Source organism: Aquarana catesbeiana, linkage group LG09 (genome assembly GCF_042186555.1).
Source record: "Aquarana catesbeiana isolate 2022-GZ linkage group LG09, ASM4218655v1, whole genome shotgun sequence".
NCBI lineage: Eukaryota > Metazoa > Chordata > Amphibia > Anura > Ranidae > Aquarana > Aquarana catesbeiana.
Genome location: NC_133332.1, coordinates 91,202,644 through 91,221,812, shown reverse-complemented (window position 1 = coordinate 91,221,812; position 19,169 = coordinate 91,202,644). Strand labels below are relative to the sequence as shown.

Below are 19,169 nucleotides of genomic sequence, written 5' to 3'. Positions count from 1 at the left end.
AGGCGGGTTTATTACACTGCCACTGACCACTAATCTAAGAGGGCTTTAATATTACTGCCACTGACTATCAGTGCTGGAATTAGGTAATCCGCTGCCCAGGGTAAGGATGGGAACCTGCTAGGTGGAAAAGGGGAGGGGGACGGGAACAATAGCAGCACATGCCAACATGTATGGAATGTCTGTGACATGTGTTGAACTAGTACCAATGTTTCTGTTACAATGGAGTGAAATGAAGAGTTTAACATCTGTGCACAATTATGGAGCTAACAGTGGCAAAGGAAAAAATGTCCCTGAATTAGTGGTGTCACCTAAAGGAAACAACGTCTCTGCATCAGTAATGTCACTGAAGGAAAAACAAGTCCCTGTATCAGTGTTGTCACCAGTGGTGGCCCGTCCATAGGGAGTGCATGGGCGTCGCCCCCCCAAGCTAAACAATAAAATTAAAAAATAATCCCTTTAAGAGTGTCCAGGCGCCGAACACGCGGCAGTCTATGGGAAGCTTCCCAGCTTGCAATCAGCCGATTGCAAGCTGGGAAGCTGATTTGCCCGTGTTAAGGGAGGGTTTGGGGCGAAAGCGCTGCGCCCGCAAACACTCCCACTCCTCCCTGATTCGTACGTGGCCTCCTTTTTTAATTGGCAGGGAAGGAGGAAGACTGGGCAGTGCTTTTTGCGGCCACTACAGTGTCACTTCCGGTTTCCCAGCTCACTGCTGTGTGGCGAGCAGAGGCGTCACTCGCTATGGCTCTTCCTCCTCCTAGCCTAGACGTCTCTCCTGCTGTGACTGCCCCAGGTAAGCATCAGACATCTCTCTGGAAAGCCTGCAGTACTCTGGCTTCAGTGACTTGTTATGGGACTTTTCTCAGCTCTGCCGTCCTTGCTGTGTGCTGACAAGTCAGCAGATTAGCGATCTCAAGAATTTGAGGAGAGAATGTGAGTCAGTGACAGCATCAGCTTTAACCCTGCCAGGCTGAGCAGTAAATACTGCAACATCTCAGCCATATTTTTGGAGACAGTGGACAAGTGCAAGAAGGCAATGTGTAGGGGAATGGGGGCCAATGTGTACATGGATAATACAATACATGGGGGGATGTGTAAAAGGAAGGGGGGTAAATGTGGGCAAGAGGGAGTATTGTGTACAGGGAGGGTGTACTACATACAGGGAGTGGGGTTAATATGTACAGGGGAGGGGGGTAATATGTACGGGGGGTAAAATGTACAGGGAGGGGGGTTAATATATACAGATGGGTGTTATATGTACAGGGAGGGAAGTTAATATGTACAGGAGAGGGTAATATGTACAGGGAGGGGGGTTAATATGTACAGGAGAGGGTGATATGTACAGGGAGGGGGGTAATATGTACAGGAGAGGGTAATATGTACAGGGGGGGTAATATGTACAGGGGGGTAATATGTACAGGGGGGGTAATATGTACAGGGGGGGTAATATATACAGGAGGGAATAATATGTATATGGATGGGGGAGTAATATGTACACTGGGGTAATATGTACGGGGGTAATATGTACAGGGTAATATGTACAGGGAGGGGGGGTTAATATGTACAGGTGGGTATAATATGTACAGGGAGGGGGGTAATATGTACAGGAGGGGGTAATATGTACAGGATGGTGTAATATGTACAGGGAAGGGGGGTAATATGTACAGGATGGTGTAATATGTACAGGGGGGGGTGATATGTACAGAAGGGGATAATATGTACAGAAGGGGGGGTAATATGCACAGGGGGGGTAATATTAACAGGAGGGTGTAATATATCTGTGACTGAGGCTGCGCCTCCCATCCTAAATCTTCACCAGCCACCACTGGTTATCGCTGAAGGGAAAAATGCATCAGAGTTAGTGGCATCACTGGAAGTAAACAATTGTCATTTTTTTGTAAACATAGAATACAATAGAGGAAGCCAGCTTCTGTTTTTACAAGTGACAGCAGTAAGCACAAGGCCAGTGCCAGAGGTGACAAAAAAAGCCTTCTTGACAGGAGTGTCACCTCAGTCACTTCTGTCAGTGAGGAGCAGGAAGAAGGGAGCACCTAAAACTCCCAGTCCCCCCCCCCCCTTCACCTCCCTATCTTGCCCCAGCCCTGCTGAACATCAGTGCTGGAGTTCTATATTGCTTTTATTGACACCAATGTTGAGGGTTAATATTACTGCCAATGACACCACTGATGAGGCTTATTCTACTCCCATTTTCACGTCAGTGTACCCACATACCGTATTTCATAGCTCCCAACTGTCCCTGATTTCGAGGGACTGTCCCTAATTTGGAACAAAGTCCCTCTTTCCTCCCTATTCAGCCCTCATTTTGGTCTGATCAATATAGTTTTATATAAAATGCACTTTTTATGTTTCAAAAAGTGTTTCCCAGTGCTAAACCTTTTATCCAATTTCTAAATTGCTGCATTGTTAAATTTCAAAAGCCAATATAAAGGAATAGTAGAGGGGGAAAAAAAGCACTTGTGGGTTTAACTAATTTTTTTTGGTATAATTCTCCTTTAACCCTTTCACTGCCAGGTCCCTACGTCGTACGGACCTACAGAAGTGGCCAGGTCCGTTCAGCGCACGGATCTCATTTCTTCTTCCCCTATAAGCTCATAGCCACTTCAATGACCATAAAATTATAGCAGAATTGTTCAGCAGACTCTGCTGAACAATTTTAAAACTCTGGATTACGGATTAACCACTTCAGCCCTGGAAGGATTTACCCCCTTCCTGACCAGAGCACTTTTTACAATTTGGCACTGCGTCGCTTTAACTGCTAATTGCGCGGTCATGCAATGCTGTACCCAAACGAAATTTGCGTCCTTTTTTTCCCACAAGTAGAGCTTTCTTTTGATGGTATTGTATGGTATGATCACCTCTGCGGTTTTTATTTTTTGCGCTATAAACGGAATAAGAAACGGACCGTAAATTTGGAAAAATAATTAGATTTTCTTCTTTGTGTTATAAAAAAAATCCAATAAACTCAATTTTAGTCATACATTTAGGCCAAAATGTAATCAGCCACATGTCTTTGGTAAAAAAAATGTCAATAAGCGTATATTTATTGGTTTGCGCAAAAGTTATAGCGTCTACAAACTAGGGTACATTTTCTGGAATTTACACAGCTTTTAGTTTATGACTACCTATGTCATTTCTTGAAGTGCTAAAATGGCAGGGCAGTACAACCCCCCCCCAAATGACCCCATTTTGGAAAGTAGACACCCCAAAGAAAATTGCTGAGAGGCATGTTGAGCCCATTAAATGTTAAATTTTTTTGTCCCAAGTGATTGAATAATGATAAAATGTTTCAGCAATATATCATTTAGTGACAACTTTGTGCAAAAAAAAAAAATTTTTCCTTTTCCCGCAACTTGTGTCACAATATAAAATATTCCATGGACTCGACATGCCTCTCAGCAAATGGTTTGGGGTGTCTACTTTCCAAAATGGGGTCATTTGGGGGGAGATTGAACTGTCCTGGCATTTTATGCACAACATTAAGCAGCTTATGTCACACATCACCCACTCTTCTAAGCACTTGAAGACAAAGCCCTTTCTGTCATTTTTTGTTTACATGAAAAAATTATTTTTTTTTGCAAGAAAATTACTTTGAACCCCCAAACATTATATATTTTTTTAAAGCAAATGCTCTACAGATTAAAATGGTGGGTGTTTCATTTTTTTTCACACAGTATTTGCGCAGCGATTTTTCAAATGCATTTTTTTGGGAAAAAGCACACTTTTTAAAATTTTAATGCACTAAAACACACTATATTGCCCAAATTTTTGATGAAATAAAAAAGATGATCTTAGGCCGAGTACATGGATACCAAACATGACATGCTTTAAAATTACGCACAAACGTGCAGCGGCGACAAACTCAGTACATTTTTAAAAGCCTTTAAAAGCCTTTACAGGTTACAACTTTAGATTTACAGAGGAGGTCTACTGCTAAAACTACTACCCTCAATCTGACCTTCACGTTGATACCTCACATGCATGGTGCAATTGCTGTTTACATTTGACGCCAGACCGACGCTTGCGTTCGACTTTACGCGAGAGCAGGGGGGGACAGGGGTGCTTTTTTTTTTTTTCTTTATTATTTTTTTGCTTTTTTATCTTATTTTTAAACTGTTCCTTTCATTTTTTTAATCATTTTTATTGTTATCTCAGGGAATGTAAATATCCCCTATGATAGCAATAGGTACTGACAGGTACTCTTTTTTGAAAAAATTGGGGTCAATTAGACCCTAGATCTCTCCTCTGCCCTCAAAGTATCTGACTACACCAAGATTGGTGTGATAAAATGCTTTCCCAATTTCCCAATGGTGCTGTTTACATCTAGCGAAATCTAATTCATAAAATGCTCGTAGCTTCCGGTTTCTTAGGCCATAGAGATGTTTGGAGCCATTCTGGCCTCTGATCAGCTCTATGGTCAGCTGGCTGAATCACCGGCTGCATTCTCAGGTTCCCTGTTGGGACAGGAGAGCCAGAGAAAAACATAGAAGATGGTGGGGGCCATTCCCTCCCACTGCTTGTAAAAGCAGTCTAGAGGCTAATTAGCCGCTAGGATTGGTTTTACATGAAAGCCGACCTTTCTGTCATTTTTTGTTTACATGAAAAAATTATTTTTTTTTGCAAGAAAATTACTTTGAACCCCCAAACATTATATATTTTTTTAAAGCAAATGCTCTACAGATTAAAATGGTGGGTGTTTCATTTTTTTTCACACAGTATTTGCGCAGCGATTTTTCAAATGCATTTTTTTGGGAAAAAGCACACTTTTTAAAATTTTAATGCACTAAAACACACTATATTGCCCAAATTTTTGATGAAATAAAAAAGATGATCTTAGGCCGAGTACATGGATACCAAACATGACATGCTTTAAAATTACGCACAAACGTGCAGCGGCGACAAACTCAGTACATTTTTAAAAGCCTTTAAAAGCCTTTACAGGTTACAACTTTAGATTTACAGAGGAGGTCTACTGCTAAAACTACTACCCTCAATCTGACCTTCACGTTGATACCTCACATGCATGGTGCAATTGCTGTTTACATTTGACGCCAGACCGACGCTTGCGTTCGACTTTACGCGAGAGCAGGGGGGGACAGGGGTGCTTTTTTTTTTTTTCTTTATTATTTTTTTGCTTTTTTATCTTATTTTTAAACTGTTCCTTTCATTTTTTTAATCATTTTTATTGTTATCTCAGGGAATGTAAATATCCCCTATGATAGCAATAGGTACTGACAGGTACTCTTTTTTGAAAAAATTGGGGTCAATTAGACCCTAGATCTCTCCTCTGCCCTCAAAGTATCTGACTACACCAAGATTGGTGTGATAAAATGCTTTCCCAATTTCCCAATGGTGCTGTTTACATCTAGCGAAATCTAATTCATAAAATGCTCGTAGCTTCCGGTTTCTTAGGCCATAGAGATGTTTGGAGCCATTCTGGCCTCTGATCAGCTCTATGGTCAGCTGGCTGAATCACCGGCTGCATTCTCAGGTTCCCTGTTGGGACAGGAGAGCCAGAGAAAAACATAGAAGATGGTGGGGGCCATTCCCTCCCACTGCTTGTAAAAGCAGTCTAGAGGCTAATTAGCCGCTAGGATTGGTTTTACATGAAAGCCGACCGCTGGCTGAAAAGAATGATACCAAGATGATACTTAAACCTGCAGGCATCATTCTGATATAACCACTCAAAGTCCAGCAGCATACCAGTATGTTGCTGGTCCTTGTTGGGCATATATTGTAAACTTTTTTTCATGCAGCCTGTGGGCTGAACGAAAAAAAGATATTGATCGGTGTGTATGCCCACTATTAGAATACCTCCCTTCATCCACCCACTTCTAATGATGGGCATACATGCACCGTTTATATATGCCGAAGCATGGGGGCATCCTCCCGCAAAAGGTAGGAGCAAATCCCTCCTCCACCCACTGCTGCCCCCATGCTTCGGCATATTTGCTGAAGTATTTAACTGTGGTGGTGAAATCACCTCCGACAGCGCTGGAGTCACGGCTTTATGTATCGTGGGAGCAAACGCTGTTGCTGTCAAGATAGATAATCAAGTCAGAGGGGGGAGAAGTATGGGGATTATGGCGGTGCCAAGAGAAACAATATACACAACTTGAAAGTTAAAATTGTATTTATTTAACAAAAATCATTAAGACTGAACATGAAAATCACATAGACAGGGTGTGCAGAAAAATCTAAAATCAATTCTGTAGCAAACTTATTTCACATGACTTGGCCTGATGATTGTGGCGGCCAGTTCAGTGAGTAGGTATTTTGATGCCCGACATGTTTCGCCAGTATTGGCTTCTTCAAGGACAGTTGTTTGATACCTAGAGCGCTACAGTACTCTCTATGAAGAGAAATATAACAATCAATGGATGTTTTAGAGCAATTGATACATTAAGGTACAGAAAAGATGTATATATACATATGTTTGCGAGCTGTCCGAGTAGACTGCCCCCCACCACTCGAAATAGCCCCAAGAACCCACCCACACCGCAAGGTGCCAATAGCTGCCCCAACCAGGCTATCCAAGGATGGTAAGATACCTGTAAATCACCAGGGATGGATGCTACACGCCTCCGGAGCAGGGCCTCAAACAGAGATCACAATAAGTAGCTGCAGGGGACAATAAGAGGGACCTGACGGAATGTATGCCTAAAAAATATATATACAAATTATGTACACATAACGGGGCCTAGTGACCGCACATCAATTAAAAACGAGAAACCTGATATTCGACTAACATAGTCTCTAATTTTTACTTACAAATAAACTATTCAAATTGAGTGACAGGACACCGGAGAACAGCCATTATTGGGAGTAGTTCATCATGGAATAAAGGGTGTAGAAGGTATCACTGGAGAATGGTAAAAAAAGGGGACATTTATATAACAAGTGATACTATCCAAAGACACAAGTCCGGAATTGTAAATTACGAATCAGCTGTATCCAATGGCACAGTCTAAGTATAAACAGTTTTACACTCACCAGTAGATATAATCTAGAATGGGAAAATATGGCTGAAAAGAGAACTGCAGCCGATAGAAGCACCAAATGGAACAAGCTGAGGGGCAAAAAATACTGTCAGCTTAATGTAGACAAAGTCCATAGGAGAGAAAGCCATTAAAAGCAAAAAGGTGCTTACCCGATCGTGTTACAGTTGATGTAACAGTGTCCTGTGATTCCCTGGCGTGTCTAGTGGCCTGGGATGCCGGCGCTCTTATGCCCCCCTCACACGAGCGGCGTCTGACGTCACCGCACGTGTGAGCGGACAGAAAAGGGCCACTGCGCATGCGCTGCCCGCAACTCCATCCGGTCCTACAAGGTCCAGAAAGCATTGCGGTGGTGTCTATGGTTATGTGTAAACACATCACAGACACCTAGCAGTAAACAAACGCCGCCATTGGCAGCGCGATACCTGGGAGATGGAAGGTTAGTCCAGTGTGCAGTGGCAAGGGCGGGCAAAGGACGAACCAGTGCCCTTGGGTGTCCATGCAGCTACGGTGTTTCTCATGTAAAAGGGCTAGTAACACCAGAGACGGCACCCATTCACCACCCTGGAATACAGGGACCCGTGGACAGCTAGCCACAACGGGTGGTAGCCTGGAAGGGAAGAGGGCGACCGAAGGTAAGGTGTAGGGGTGTGGCTGAGACACAATGGGAGGCAGGGATGGGTGGGAACAGACCAGGGATAAATTAGCCCCAAAAGAAAAGGGGCGCCTGCACACAAGGCATAAATGGGAGTTGGCCAGAAAAGAAGGAAGGTAGGAAGAGAGGGGGCATAATCCCTGGCATGTGCCCACACAGGTCGCCCCGACAGCTCGCAAATTGAAACACTCATTAATAACACAGTATATTCATCAGCACAAAAATAGTTATTACCATGACAAAATGAAAATAATATATACAACAATGAAATATTAAGGACAGCATCCATCCCTGGTGATTTACAGGTATCTTACCATCCTTGGATAGCCTGGTTGGGGCAGCTATTGGCACCTTGCGGTGTGGGTGGGTTCTTGGGGCTATTTCGGGTGGTGGGGGGCAGTCTACTCGGACAGCTCGCAAACATATGTATATATACATCTTTTCTGTACCTTAATGTATCAATTGCTCTAAAACATCCATTGATTGTTATATTTCTCTTCATAGAGAGTACTGTAGCGCTCTAGGTATCAAACAACTGTCCTTGAAGAAGCCAATACTGGCGAAACATGTCGGGCATCAAAATACCTACTCACTGAACTGGCCGCCACAATCATCAGGCCAAGTCATGTGAAATAAGTTTGCTACAGAATTGATTTTAGATTTTTCTGCACACCCTGTCTATGTGATTTTCATGTTCAGTTTTAATGATTTTTGTTAAATAAATACAATTTTAACTTTCAAGTTGTGTATATTGTTTCTCTTGGCACCGCCATAATCCCCATACTTCTCCCCCCTCTGACTTGATTTTCAAATTACCGGGATGAGGTGTCATATCACACCGAGGGCTGCCCAGCCAGACTCTAAATTTTGAAGCCTTTCTTGATTTCTATCTTGAAATCCCAGTGTTTTAATACACTTACCTTAGGCCGGGCCTTTCCTCTTACATTTATGTCTGTGCCAAGACAAGCACTTTATGTCTTTTTTCATTAATGATTGGTGTTCTTCTCTTTTCTGTTTTTTCTAATTAGTGATTATAAGTGTTTATATCATAGTGCAATTCAGATAATTTTAAAAATTCTTTTTGCCGTTTCCTTTGAAGTCATGGCTGATTTCTGTGGGGAAGGTTGGGAGGATCTTATGACTAGAATTCAAACGACTCATACGACCTCAAATGTCCCAGATACTGAACTTGATAAATATTTCATTAGATTTCAACGGCTATTAGAGAAGAAGGTTCGTGTCTATTGGCACAAGGTTTATTTCGAAAAATATGTTGAGAATCAGATTGTTCCCTGGGGTCTAAGAATTCAAATATTCCCTAATATTAAAAAAACCAATGACCCTTTAAAAAAGGCTTGGGAAGATAACTTACAAATGTGTTCCTTTAATATGATCCGCATGCTCTGTCAGGAGTATGACAAGGAACTGGAGTTGTTAGACATTTCTATCAATGAATGGCTTACTGATCGGGCTGCTGATGTGTCCTCCTCTAGGTTTGCCCAAAGGGAGAAGGATCTCCGCGCTCACCTTGAGGACTACACAATAGACATAATCAATGCCAAAGAAAACAAATTCCTGCGGGACAAACTTGCCCATACCAACGGCTATGCTTATAGATGGGATGGTAATATCCCCAAAAAACCTTTCACTAAACCTAACTCCGATAATGTACCTAAAAATAACACTGAAGTACCTAATGTTTTTTCCACTTCTTTTTCCTCCAGCTCATCTACCACATATCGAGACCTTTCACAAGACGGAATCCCCAAAAAAAGAAAGAGCGAATTACCTACTTCCTCCACGGACTCTATCCGACGCACCTTTGGAACCATCAACACGGCTAAGCCCCTAGGGGCCTGTCCAAAAACCACGAGCACGTCTACTCCACTCGCACGAGCCCTACCACGGCCACCCCCTACTTCCTCTCGCACTGCACATTCGGCACTTCCCACAACCACTCCTACAACACTTGCTCTTCCTGCCACTACTGGAAGACGGGTAAGTGAACCTACCTTGACCACTATGTTTCCTACAGCCTCTCAGGCAATTGATCCTAAGTTGGCTCCTATTTTTTTAGCCCAAGCTTTGGACTCAACACAGAGTCCAACAATGTAGCACCCACCAGTTCTAAATCACAGCGCATCTTGGATCTAGATGTGGTGAATCTTTCTTCCTTCCCCTTAAGCAAACATCAGATAAAAGTTCTACAATTAGGTCTCACGTTTTGCCCTTCAGCGGAATTTGATACATTTCAATTCATTAAGGATATACAGTTGTTTGCAAGAAAGCTAATGTTTAAGGTTATCTTTGATAAATCTAGCTCAAACCAAATGGCAGACCCAGTACCAGACAATAGTGTTCCTACAGTAGCCGAAATTCAGGCTATTGAAGACTTATTAACTCTTCTTGAAGAGGGTGGTACAGAGGATGAATGCCTGTGGGAATCTGACAACCACGGCATTGTGGCCTCTGGAGTATCCTTTCCCCCTCCTCTATCCTTTAAACCAAAATCTACAAGTTTTCCCAATCTTTCTGCAAATCCCAATATCTGGGCTTTTGTGGAACAAATCAGTAAGACCATCAAAGAAATTGACCTTCCTACCTTACACTCCTCTAATTTATCTTGTGCCGAAAAACAGGCCCTTAAATCCCTTCAAAACCACACTGGGTTGGTAATAAAACCCGCCGACAAAGGCGGCAATGTGGTTGTCATGGATGTTGCGGCGTATGAAACTATGTGCCGCAACATCCTTGACAACCATGATTGGTATAGACCTATTTTACGTACACTTATTGAAAACTTTACTTGTGAGTACTATGAACTTATCTTCTCTGCCTACCAAAAGGGAACCATAGATATTAACACCTGGAAATTCTTAAATATCAAAAATCCAAGAGTCGCTAAAAAACCCCCCTGGGCGTCCTATCGTGTCAGGGTGTTCAAGTTTGACAGAAAATGCTAGCGCCCTCGTGGACAAGTACCTAAATCCACATGTACACGCTCTTCCTTCTCACGTTCAGGATACGGTACACCTCCTCCGTATTTTGGAGGACTTGCAAGTTCCACATGACACATGGCTGGTCGCATTGGACGTAGAAAGTCTTTATAAAACAATACCGCATAGTACTGGCATCAAAGTTATTTCCAAATTGTTGGAGGACAGAGGCCCTAAATTTAAGGCATACAGTGATTTTGTTTTACGCTTTATCTTAACATGGAATCATTTCTTATTTGGCACTTCCCACTTCCTCCAGGTGCAAGGCGTGGCTATGGGCATGAAATGTGCGCCATCCTACGCCAACTTGTACCTGGGGGGGTGGGAAAAAGATCTGTTTTCTAACCATGATCTTGCTGACTTCCTGTGCCACGTGATTTCGTGGCACAGGTATATTGATGATATCATCTTTTTTTGGTCTGGTACTCGAGAACACCTCTCGAGATTCATAGATATTTTGGCGGTCAATTCATATAATCTCAAGTTCACAATGGAGTGTAGCCAGAGAAGGATTACTTTCCTCGATCTGGAAATACGACTGGACTCTGATGGAAACATCTCCTCATCCCTGTACCGTAAGGAAACGTCAGGGAATACTATTTTACACGCTAATAGCGCTCATCCTAAACCATTGCTAAACAGTATCCCTTATAGCCAATATTTACGTATTAAACGCAATTGCACGGACGACAAGGACTTCTTTGTGGCCTCACATGACCTTTATGAGAGACTAAAAAGAAGAGGGTACAGCCAGAAATTGTTGAAACAGGCCTTTAACAAAGTAAAAAAATTAGATCGGAAAAAACTGCTGTATTCCACCAAAAAGAAGGACGCTTCTCAGCCGGTCCGAGTTATTACCCAATTTTCCCAACACCATAATGAGGTAAGGAATATTCTCAATAAATATTGGCCCCTTCTTACAGCAGATAACACCATTAAAAAATATATTCAATCTCAACCTCAAACTACCTACCGTCGTTCCCCTTCTTTACGGGATAAAGTCATAGTGAGCCACCATGCACCCAAACCAGAGTTTTTTTCAACAGTGGTTGGCACATTTCCATGTGGCCACTGTGATATATGTGAGTTTATTTATGATGTACGCGAAAAACCGCTTCCAAATGGCCAAAGACACAAAATCAAACACAAGGTCACATGCCAAACTACCGGTGTAGTTTATCTTGCCACCTGTATATGTGGCAGTTACTATGTCGGTAAAACTAAACGTCAGTTCTGTGTAAGGATCCGTGACCACATCAAACCTTTATATAAAGGTAAGATTTCCACTACTATCAATCGACATATAGCAACACACCGTGACTTTAATCCCCACGTTGTGGGATTTACAGCACTGGAACATATCCCTACACATGTCAGGGGTGGAGATATTGATCAAAAATTACTCCAACTAGAAACCAAGTGGATACATACCTTAGAGCCCACTACATATCCAGGGCTTAATGAAGGCATGAGTTTTAAGCCATTTCTATAGGTTGGTTGTTTCCTTCCCTTTCCCTCCCCCTATTTCCCCCCCCTCTTCCCCCCCCCCTTCCTTCCCCCTCCCCCCCCTTTTTTCCAGGGATTGATACAACCTACCTCATCAATTATTTTTTATTTTTATTCTTTTTATAATTTTCTTTTGCATCTTCTCATATTCCTCCCCAAATAGTTCTTCCCCACCTTAGAGGTCGGGCCTGATGGATCAAGTTATGGCCCCCTTTTTTCATTTGTATACAACTTTTTCAATCTACAAACTGAACAAGATATATATAGACTTATTAAGCATTATCATGTTGTCCTTAATGTTTCATTTTTGTATATATTATTTTCATTTTGTCATGGTAATAACTATTTTTGTGCTGATGAATATACTGTGTTATTAATGAGTGTTTCAATTTGCGAGCTGTCGGGGCGACCTGTGTGGGCACATGCCAGGGATTATGCCCCCTCTCTTCCTACCTTCCTTCTTTTCTGGCCAACTCCCATTATGCCTTGTGTGCAGGCGCCCCTTTTCTTTTGGGGCTAATTTATCCCTGGTTTGTTCCCACCCATCCCCGCCTCCCATTGTGTCTCAGCCACACCCCTGTACCTTCGGTCGCCCTCTTCCCTTCCAGGCTACCACCCATTGTGACTAGCTGTCCACGGGTCCCTGTATTCCAGGGTGGTGAATGGGTGCCGTCTCTGGTGTTACTAGCCCTTTTACATGAGAAACACCCTAGCTGCATGGACACCCAAGGGCACTGGTTCGTCCTTTGCCCGCCCCTGCCACTGCACACTGGACTAACCTTCCATCTCCCAGGTATCGCACTGCCAATGGCGGCGTTTGTTTACTGCGCGGTGTCTGTGATGTGTTTACACATCACCATAGACACCACCGCAATGCTTTCTGGACCTTGTAGGACTGGATGGAGTTGCGGGCGGCGCATGCGCAGTGGCCCTTTTCTGTCCGCTCACACGTGCGGTGACGTCAGACGCCGCTCGTGTGAGGGGGGCATAAGAGCGCCGGCATCCCAGGCCACTAGACACGCCAGGGAATCACAGGACACTGTTACATCAACTGTAACACGATCGGGCAAGCACCTTTTTGCTTTTAATGGCTGTTTCCCCTTTCTCTCCTATGGACTTTGTCTACATTAAGCTGACAGTATTTTTTGCCCCTCAGCTTGTTCCATTTGGTGCTTCTATCGGCTGCAGGTCTCTTTTCAGCCATATTTTCCCATTCTAGATTATATCTACTGGTGAGTGTAAAACTGTTTATACTTAGACTGTGCCATTGGATACAGCTGATTCGTAATTTGCAATTCCGGACCTGTGTCTTTGGATAGTATCACTTGTTATATAAATGTCCCCTTTTTTTACCATTCTCCAGTGATACCTTCTACACCCTTTATTCCATGATGAACTACTCCCAATAATGGCTGTTCTCCGGTGTCCTGTCACTCAATTTGAATAGTTTATTTGTAAGTAAAAATTAGAGACTATGTTAGTCCAATATCAGGTTTCTCGTTTTTAATTGATGTGCGGTCACTAGGCCCCGTTATGTGTACATAATTTGTATATATATATTTTTTAGCCATATATTCCGTCAGGTCCCTCTTATTGTCCCCTGCAGCTACTTATTGTGATCTCTGTTTGAGGCCCTGCTCCGGAGGTGTGTAGCATCCATCCCTGGTGATTTACAGGTATCTTACCATCCTTGGATAGCCTGGTTGGGGCAGCTATTGGCACCTTGCAGTGTGGGTGGGTTCTTGGGGCTATTTCGGGTGGTGGGGGGCAGTCTACTCGGACAGCTCGCAAACATATGTATATATACATCTTTTCTGTACCTTAATGTATCAATTGCTCTAAAACATCCATTGATTGTTATATTTCTCTTCATAGAGAGTACTGTAGCGCTCTAGGTATCAAACAACTGTCGTTGAAGAAGCCAATACTGGCGAAACATGTCGGGCATCAAAATACCTACTCACTGAACTGGCCGCCACAATCATTAGGCCAAGTCATGTGAAATAAGTTTGCTACAGAATTGATTTTAGATTTTTCTGCACACCCTGTCTATGTGATTTTCATGTTCAGTTTTAATGATTTTTGTTAAATAAATACAATTTTAACTTTCAAGTTGTGTATATTGTTTCTCTTGGCACCGCCATAATCCCCATACTTCTCCCCCTTCTGACTTGATTTTCAAATTACCGGGATGAGGTGTCATATCACACCGAGGGCTGCCCAGCCAGACTCTAAATTGTCAAGATAGATAAATCTGCGCTGCAACTTAATGGCGTACCTGCTAAGCAAATGATGGTTAACAATAAAACAAAGTAACATTACAGTATAACAGTAATACTTACCATACCTGCAAAGCAAATACAAAAAAAATAGTAAATAATAAAACATTTAACGCAACCTGTGCCTAAAATATATATATGCAAAAAGCATGGGGGCATCCTCCCGCAAAAGGTAGGAGCAAATCGCTCCTCCACCCACTGCTGCCCCCACGCTTCGGCATATATGCTGAAGTATGTAACTGCGGTGGTGAAATCACCTCCGACAGCGCTGGAGTCACGGCTTTATGTATCGTGGGAGCAAACGCTGTTGCTGTCAAGATAAATAAATCCGCTCTGCAGCTGAATGGCGTACCTGAAAACAAAAAACTAGTTAACAATAAAACACAGTAAACAGTAAAGTATAAAAAAATTGCATACCTATAAAGCAAACATGATAAAAACATAATAACAATAAAACATTGCAGAATAGAATACAGTAAAAAAGAGCAGAACAATAGAGAGAGAATAGAGAGAGAACAATAAAACGACAACTATTTTTGTCTTTTTTATTTTATATATTTTTTTGTGTTTTTTTTTTTTTACTTTGTTTTGTTTTGTTTTTTTTTACACTTTTTTTTGTAACTTTAACTTTTGTAACTGGTACCAGGTTTGGGTCTTTCAAAATGTGATGGCATCTTGGGAGACCCTGTGAACATGTGTCCTAGTCTGTGCAGTGCTGTACCCTACGCTAATACTCAACTAGTGTATGGTAGCGTTCAAAACATTCACCAATGCAAAGACCAGGATTGTCAGGACAGGAGGGACAATAATACAGGGTGTCACGCCTATATCCGCACTTGCTGCAGACACGACATCTTTTTTGGGGGGCTCGTTGGGTAGGGGTACTCGGGAGGACATAAAGAAAATGTCTCAGATGCAGCCGGCTTACTGCATTTGGTTGGGGAAGGTGAGGTGGAGCACCGTCTGGAAACAGATCTGACGATCTCTTCCTGGAATTTAAGGAAGGATCCAGTCTGTCCTGAAGCTCTGTATAGCACATAAGCGTTCAGCAAAGCCAATTGAAATAAATAAACAGACACTTTTTTGTACCAGCGTCTGGCCTTACGGGCAACTAAGTACGGCGCCAACAACTGGTCGTTGAGGTCCACCCCTCCGATGTTAAGGTTATATTCATGGACACAGAGGGGTTTCTCCACAACACCAATCGCCGTAGTAATTTGGACCGTCGTGTCTGCATGAAGGGAGGTAAAAACGAAAACATTCTTATTATCCCTCCACTTCATAGCGAGCAAATTATTACACTGCAAGTAGGCTCTGTCCCCCAGCCTAAGACGGGAATCTACAAGCCGCTGGGGAAAGCCCCGGAGATTAGGTCGCACGGTGCCACATGCTCCAATCTGATGATCAAAAAGGTGACTAAAAAGTGGCACGCTTGTGTAATAATTGTCCACGTACAAGTGGTACCCCTTTCCGAATAAGGGTGACACCAAATCCCACACAATCTTGCCAGCGCCTCCTATGTAGTCAGGGCAGTTTGTCAGCTCTACGTGACTATCTTTGCCCTCGTAAACCATAAAACTACATGTATAGCCTGTGGCCCTGCCACAGAGCTTATACATCTTGACCCCGTATCTGGCACGCTTGCTGGGAAGGTACTGTTTGAATGACAAGCGGCCAGAAAACTTAATCAGGGACTCATCAACGCAGACAACTTGATGGGGAGTAAACAAGTCTGCAAAATGTTGGTTGAAGTGGTTTACGAGGGGCCGAATTTTGTAGAGCCGATCGTATCCAGGGTCTCCACGAGGACAACAGAGTTCATTGTTGTTGAAGTGCATGAACCGCAAAATCTGCTCGTATCGTGCCCTGGCCATGGAAGCAGAGAACACGGGCATATGGTGAATTGGGTCAGTGGACCGATATAACCGCAACTCACTCTTTTTGGTTATGCACATGAAGAGGGAAAGGCCCAGAAAGATCTTAAATTTGGAAACCGTAATTGGTTTCCAATCTCTGGCAAGGGAGGACTGGGGAATAGTGGCGATGTGTTGACCAGCGTACAAATTGCTTTGGTCCACAATAGATCTATAGAGATCTTCGGTGAAAAACAGTGAATAAAAATCCAGTGACGTAAAATCAACTGTTTCCACCTGAATGCCGGGTTGGCCAGTGAATGGGGGAAGTACGGGTGCTGATGAAGTGGTGGGTTCCCAATTAGCAAATGGGCACGACGGGCTTGTGTTCGTCTTCTTGGTGGCAGCGGGAAACTACTTGTGCTTGCCACCTCGCCAGCTTGAACTGCACTTATGGGACTCGCCACGTCACCAAGTGTTACTGCAGTGCTAGATGTACGACCAGGGTGTACTATGCCGCTGGTGCTTGCCAGTTCACCAGAAGGAATAGCGGCGCTAGTACTTCTCTGCTCCATATGAGGGACCTGTGGTTCTTGCACATCAAGGACAGAAGAAGAAGTTCGGGGTCTGGTACACCTGACCTTGACAGGGACCACAACTCTGTCGTCAGAGCTATCTGTCATGGAGCCGCTGTCCTCTACAGGATCGTATTCTGAGCCTGAATCTGACAGATGAGTGACTTCCTCTTCACTATCTGTCATGCTCAGAAATGTGTAGGCCTCTTCACTAGTGTACCTTCGATTTGCCATTTTGGGCTCTAAATTTAGTGGTACACTAGTGAGACTCACAGGCAAAAAAGCTCCTGACTGTTAGCGACTGTATCAAAATGCTACCAACAAAAACTGTTAGCGATCGCAGGGATCAGGCCTGACTCTGCGAACGCTGCAGTTATGTGTGTTTAGTGTTTTGTAAGTAACAGTGATCGATGGATATTGCACTTGGGTGGGCTGGGCAGGGCTGGGCCGAGGGGCAAAACGCAGGTGCTAACAGGTATCTGGGCTGATCCCGCTAACACTGCATTTTTGGGGACCCTAAACAGCTGGGGACGCTAGTATAGATCTGATCGGATCAGATATTGATCCGTTCAGATACTATACCACTAAGGGAGGTGTATGGTGCGTGCGTGGGTGTTAGCGGTACTGGTGCTAACCTGATGCTGCCTGGGGCGACGCAGACCTTATCTGACCCTAAAACTTAACTTATATCACCGCCGGGCAATTAGGGGGTTAAACCTTTATAAGGTAATAAACGGCAGGTGCCCTGAAACTATAATAAATGAACTAACCAGCGTCAGCGTTGGTGCAACTCACATTGATGTCTTCTCTCCTCGGTGCCGGAACGAAAAGACCAGCTCGAGGAGAGATGACATCACTTCCTCTGCCGCTGTTTACATTACAGCAGAGGAAGATTTTCATTCGTTGGGAGCGATCACGAGGGGGTGGCCACGAATGAGTGGCCTCCCCCTCAGCCTGGATCGCTCCCCTAACGAAGCCGACCGCCTCGGGCACCGGGTACGTGATTTTGCCTGCCCATGCCATTCTGCCGCAGTATATCTGGTTAGGCGGCCGGCAAGTGGTTAATGTGACCTAAAAAATGTTATACAACAAACATGTTGGTTTGTTCAAAAACCCTTTTATAAACACACATGTGATTGTGCTTTGATTAAAAAGATTGATAATCAACAATGTGTGGCTTCTTCTTTCAATGCTGAAAAGCATTTTTTGGAGTAAAGATGGTGTTTTCAGTGACAATGGGGGTTATTTACTAAAGGCAAATCCACTTTGCACTACAAGTGCAGTTTCAGTGCAGTCTCAAGTGCAAAGTGTATTTTCATTTAGTAAATAACACCCAACAGTGCTTTCTAATTTTACACAATCACGCCATTTTCAAATTTCGGTCATGGTGCTGAAAAATATTAATATTTTTGTCGGTAATGTATTACATACATTAACAACAAAAACAAGGTGTGTGTGTGTAGCAGACCCACAACATAATAATAATAGTTAGCCGAAGAAGAGATTGTCACCTCATGTGTCAATGAAATTTCCTTTGCACTGATGAAGAAAAAGGCCAAAAAAATATAACATTGATAAAAGATAACCGAGGAGACAGCTAAAAGAAAGCCAAGCAGTAAATTAAAGCAAATATTTGTTCAGTTTCTAATATATTTTGATTTTAAAAATGTCTCAGACATTGTCTGGCATATCGATGGTCCCCCTACCCGCAAAGTATTCCATGTATCTTATACGGACCTTGCGGGCACTCTGGGGGGGCAAGCTAGGACGGCCAGTTTCAAGCGCCGTCAGGGTTGGTTCATTCTGAATTCCAGCCTCAGGCCCAACTGAGGCAGCATAGTTGAAAGAATTTCTCCTTAAAAAGTTGTGGAGAACACAGCAAGACAGGATGATGTGATTGAGTTCATATTCCGTCATGTGTATCGGTGTAAGAAATAGGCGGAGCCGGCTGGCCATTATTCCAAACGTATTCTCTCCACCACTCTTCTGGCTCTGGCCAGCTGGTGATTAAAAAACCTCTGGTCCAGGGTGAGGGTCCTCATAGGAATGGTCGCATAAGATGGTCCCCCAGCGCAAAAGCTTCATCCGCAACAAAGTCGAATGGGAGTCCTTCCGCATTGTCTTCTGGAGGTGGCAAGCCCAAGCTGCCATTCTGGAGACGCCTGTAGAACTTGGTCTGGGCAATGACTCCACCATCTGACATCCGGTCATTCTTCCCCACGTCCACATACAGGAACTCGTAGGTAGCCAACATCACCGCCAATATCACAATACTATTGAACCCCTTGTAGT

General features: G+C 43.4%; 1 long non-coding RNA gene across 1 annotated transcript; it reads left to right on the top strand.

Moving 5' to 3' along the window:
* The first annotated feature begins 636 nt into the window (after positions 1 to 636).
* On the top strand, positions 637 to 14,282 carry LOC141107218 (uncharacterized). The gene is made up of 3 exons (XR_012235822.1): positions 637 to 790; positions 9,393 to 9,666; positions 14,046 to 14,282. It is a non-coding gene; the product is annotated as an uncharacterized lncRNA (long non-coding RNA).
* Positions 14,283 to 19,169: the final 4,887 nt, after the last annotated feature.